The sequence below is a fragment of the Dipodomys merriami genome, unplaced genomic scaffold (assembly GCF_024711535.1).
Source record: "Dipodomys merriami isolate MVZ:Mamm:240054 unplaced genomic scaffold, mDipMer1.0.p SCAF_1920, whole genome shotgun sequence".
Classification (NCBI taxonomy): domain Eukaryota; kingdom Metazoa; phylum Chordata; class Mammalia; order Rodentia; family Heteromyidae; genus Dipodomys; species Dipodomys merriami.
In genome coordinates, this window is record NW_027203294.1 from 58101 (window position 1) to 63630 (window position 5530).

The following is a 5530-nucleotide window of genomic DNA, read 5'->3' on the forward strand; positions in this document are numbered from 1 at the left end:
TGATACATTGTATCCATGTATGGGAACTTCACAACCTCCTTCTTGTACAACCAATACTTGCTAATGAAAAGAAAGATAATTAGAGGTCTAATTGTTCACAGTAAGTTTCTTGTAATTTCCCTTCTTATGTCTTTCTCATTTTTTTCATGCTAGCAGGTGCTCAGTGCTGACCCTTAGCTCTTTTTCTTATGGCTAGTACTTCAGCCACAGCTCTAGTTCGTTTTTGCTAGTTAATTGGAAGAAAGAAACTATCTGATATTTGTGCCTAGGTTGTCTCTGAACCTCAGTACTCAGATCACAGCATCCTGAGTAGCTAGGATTACAGGTGAGAGCTACTCAGATCCTTGTTGTCTCCTAAATTATCCCATGTTCATTTCACAATGGCAGTCCATTTCCATGGTTCCCAGCTTTGCAGCAAGAGCTTAATTATAATCCAACACCAAGTCTAACCTCACCACAGATGCTATGTTTTGTGTCATACTCTGACTATAGACACCCTTCTCCTGGCTGATGCATTGCAACAACCTAGATGGCTCTCATACTAGGCCACAAGGATAGGAAGCCAGGAAACACTAGCTTAGAAGCTGTAAAATCAGAGGAGCAAAAAAATATCGTAGTGCATTCCGCTGTGATCTTATTCTGACTTAAACAGCCTTGTCATCTATTACCAGGAGTAGCTTTGACATCACATTCTGAGTAGTGGCTGGGTGTAAGCTGGTGTGTCCGAGCTAACTATAGTATTGTCCTGAGCCTGTGCAGACTGAAGAGAAAAGCCAGTGCCAGTAGCACACACATTGGAATAACAAAGCAACCTATAGTTAGGCATTGCCACTCTTTGTTCTACAGTAATGAATGAATGACTCTCTAATTTCTTGACAAGAAATTCCTGCAGACCCATATGCAGCTGCCTCATCAGAGCAAGTAAAGAGCCTGGTGCTGCCTGGAGGAAACACTGTGAGAAGCTGCCAGAAAGCATCTGTCTACTGGACTCATGGGGCTCCTCTGTCCTCTAGAATTAATGACAAATGAGGAGCAAACACCTCCCCCTCTAGGCAGACATACACAGGAAGAGCATTGCCACAGCACAACAGGGGACTCTCAAGACAAACACTTCATCTGTGCTGTCAGAACTGAGAGGTTTTTTTTGGGGGGGAGGGTCCGGTTGTGGGGCCTGAATTCTGGGCCTGTGCCCTGTCCCTCAGCTCTTCAGCTCAAGGATAGTGCTCTACCACTTGAGCCACAGCGCCACTTCTGGCTTTCCATTTTGCTTATATGGTGCTGAAGAATCGAACCCAGGGCCTCAGGCACGCAAGGCAAGTGCTCTACCACTGAGCCAACTTCCCAGCCCCAGAGCTGAGAGTTTTTAATGACACTTCATCCCACAGTGCTCCCTAAAACCTTCATCCCAACCCTGCTCCTTTCATGTCCCTGACAATGTTTATAGGCATCCCACATCCAGACTGAAGATGTTCCTTCATGTTTGGAGTAAGTCTGATCAGACTTTATATGGATCCACTGCTCAGTCAGAACTCTCGATCCCTCCCATCCCCATTTTGATACTGTGTGTCTCTTGACCTATTCCTGTCTTCTCTTTTCAAGATTCAGTCAGTGCCGGGTACAGGTGGCTCACACCTGTAATCCTAGCTACTTAGAAGTCTGAGATCTGCGGATCGTGGTTCAAAGCCAGCTCAGGGAGGAAAGTCCGTGAGACTCCTATCTCCAATAAACCACCAGAAAACCAGAAGTGGCTCTGTGGCTCAAGTCGTAGAGTGCTAGCCTTGAGTTGAAAAGCTCAGGGACATCACCCAAGCCAAGCCCAGAGATCAAGGCCTATGACTCAAAAAATAAATAAATAAATAAAAGAAAGCAAAAACATACAAAGCTCAGAATGGCAAGCAGCTGAAAACAGGATGGAATAAACCAACATTATCTATGACAGTTTTCAGATTATGCAGAGAATTGCCTGCATTGTTGAAGCCCAAGCCCACCTGATAGCTGAGTTTTAGCTGGCTGGCATGCCCATGATGCCAGGTAATGGTATTCACAAGTTTTGTGATATTATTGGATGAGACCAATAGGCTTCAAGTTGGGAAGCTGAAAATTTTCTATTGATCTAGAAGGAGAAATATATCAGGACAAGAAATGGGATTAACACAATGCCAAAAGCAAAAGGCCATCCAATCCAAGGAAGACAGAATAACTCTGTCTCTGAAAAGATGATTCTCTCAAAGGAATCCTGAGCTGAGTATGGTGGTCTATGTTTGCAATCTCTGAATTTAGGAGGCTGAGTCAGAAGTTAGGTTGAGACTAGCCTAAGTTCCATGCCAAGAGAAGAACACAAAACCAAACCTCATCTTACAAAATAAAAGAAGGACTGGGAATGTGGCTTAGTAATAGAGTGCTGGCCTAGCACATACATGAAGCCCTGGGTTTGGTTCCTCAGTACCACATAAAGAGAAAAGGCTGGAAGTGGTCCTGAGGCTTGAGTGGTAGAGTGCTAGTCTTGAGCAAAAGAAACTCAAAGTGAATGGTGTTAGGAAAAATGTAAAATTAATGAAATAGCATCTCTCTCCCTCCCCTATATCCCTTCCTGCTTTCCTCCCTCCCTCCTTTTCTCAGTACTAGAGTTTATACAAAGCATTTCATGCTTAGGCAGGTGTTTAACTCTTAATCCACACCATGGCCTTTTTGTACTTTAGTTTTTAAGTTAGGGCATCCTGTTTTCTTCCCATCCCAGGACCAGCCTCCCATCTAGCTGAGATTATTGGAATCAGCCCAGCTTGATGATTGTGATCAGATCTCACTTTTTGCCTGGGTTGGTCTTGGATTGCAGTCCTCTCAATCTATGCCTCCCAAGTAGATGGTACTATCATGCTTAGCCTTTAAAATGATCACTTAGAGCTGGGCGCAAGTGGCTCCTGCCTGTAATCCTAGCTACTCAGGAAGCTGAGATCTGAGGATCGAGATTCAAAGCCAACCAGTGCAGGAAAGACCATGAGACTCTTATCTCCAATAAACCACCAGAAAACCTAAGTGGTCCTGTGGCTCAAGTGGTAGAGTGCTAGTCTTTAGCTGAAGAGCTAAGGGACAGCAGCACCCAGGTCCAGAGTTCAAGTCCAAAGACAGACAAAAAAAAAATCACTTAGAAAGATTAAAAAAAAAAAAAAAACTCCCGAATTCTCACATTTATTTAAATAGCGGCTGCCAGTCATATTTTATAAAGCACTTATGGGGCCCATGAAGTCTTTTATTTTTAAAATACAATAAACTAGTACTAGAGCAGTTGGGATAGTGTTCTGCCAGTAACACAACTCTAAGAGCCTTGGAGGGAGCAAGCAAGCCGGCTACAGGCCAGCGCCGCCGCCGCTTCTTCTGAGCAGCAGTGAGAAGCAGCAAGCAGCCATGGCTGGGGCACAGGCTCCTCAGGCCAGACCCTGCAGGCAGGGCAGCCCCTCCAAATCCCCCAGGCCTCAAAGGCTCCAGCGCCGAGCTTCCTGGGCTCATCCCTAGGCTGGAGGTGCAGTGAGAAACAGCAAAGGAGCCAGCGAGACTCCTCCAGTGTCAGGGCAACCATGCAGGAGTGGAGCCAAATGGCCAAACTTGCAGCAGCGACTGCAGCAGTTGTTGCTGCCAGGGCTCCTGCAGCTGCTCAGGCACAGCCAGAGGCAGAGAAAAACTCCAGGACTGACACAGCCCCCTTCCACCCAATCTGCCTAAGATCTGGGAGCTGGATCGGGAGCAAAAGGAGAGGGGTTCATATGGGTGTTGGAGGCATAGGCCTGCAAAACCCCATCTGAGCACCTGTGTGCTCTGAGGATGCATGCAGGCATGCATTCCTTCCTTCCAATTTATTTATTTTTGTTGGTCGTGGGGCTTGAACTCTGGGCCTGGACGCTGTCCCTCAGCTCTTCAGCTGAAAGCAAGTGCCCTACCACCTGAGCCACAGGACCACTTCCAATTCTTCTCGGGAAGGAAGGGTCACCCTTTCCTCCATGCTGGCCAAAGGTTCTGCCCCCGGTGCAAGGCTCAGGTAATGGTTTGCAAAAAGTACCATTCATGCTTCATCTACTTAATCATGTAGAACAGTACCTGGAGACCCCCCCTATGTGTAATCAACTGTGCTTTACCTGCTTTTACAACCTTGATTAGTGGAACTGCTCCACTTTTGTTGACAAGGATTAGCTTTTTCTGTTTAAACTCTCATTGTCTGTGCTCCCATAAAACTGTTTAACTCTCTGCCCCTGACTGAAGATTTACTTCTCCTGCTTGTGTGCTGTATATAAGCATGTGATGTTCCAATAAATTTTGTCTATACCCACATGGTGTAGTCCCTTCTTGCCTATACCACACATCGTGTTCCCAGATCCCGTTGTGGAAACAGCAACAGATGGGGTTATGCCGGTTGATGCCTCTGACATCTCCCCCCTTTTTTGTTTTTTAAGTACAACCATAAGCAAGAGATCCTTTGCAGAAGGGATTTGCAGAAACTATTTTGGAATGTAGACAGCAATATCTTGACAAGACATAATGCAATCAATCCTGTAGAAACACTATGGGTAAAACTGTGCCACCAGGTATGAGGATCCAATTGGTTTAGCACAGATGCAATTCCCTCAGCCAGACCTTCATATCCCACCCCAGGGAGTTGTGCCAAGAAAGTCTCAATGACTTCCTGCTGTAACTAGTGGATGTCCCAAGTCAAATTTTCTTGCAAGACCGGCAGGTGGTAGTGAAGTCCCTGCCAAGTAATGTTAGAAGTGTTGAATCAAGTAGGAGTGATGCACAGTTTATTGAGCTCTAATCACACTTGAAGGTTAGCTGTTTCTGCAGATCAATTATCTGGTCTCCCATCCACTGCACCGTGTGTTGCAGGGTGTTCAGACGGGAATCAATGTCCTGTTTAATATTGTGCTGATGAGTCTATAGCTGGTGATAGTCCAGCCACTTCTCTACAAAGTCCTTGGTTTGGATGGAGGAATGCAGGGCCACTCCGGCAGTCGCAGCAGTCATGGTGATAGCAGTCATTTCAAGGATCACAGCTACACTCAGACCCAGGAATCTCCTAGTTCTCTTCAGCAGTTGCTGGAAGACTCCTGTCAACAAACCAACAGTGGGGCTCTCCTGCCAAGGTCGGGTGAGATTAACAGGCACTCAGACCCCTAAGCGAGATCTTAATATCAGGAGAGACTGAGAAGGCATTTAAAAAGAAATAGTATGATTTAAGCATGTAAAGAGTCCAGGCTGCGTGGGTTCTCATTGATTGACACTGTCCCTGTGGGCTAGTACATAGGAAAGTTTAATACAACCCTGTACAGTAGAAGAATGGTTCCTGTAAAATGTATAATTTGCCTCATGGGCCCTAGTAAAGTGACCAACCCAATTCTGAGTTGTATAAAATTGCGTGGCAAGTTTTATAAATGCCACTGCTCAGGCCCTAAGTGTCCCCTGAAATTTATATGTGGCCTACGAGGCACAAGGCCTCCATCATGTCAGGTGAGCAAGCCAATGGGTTCTACATGATTTATAACTC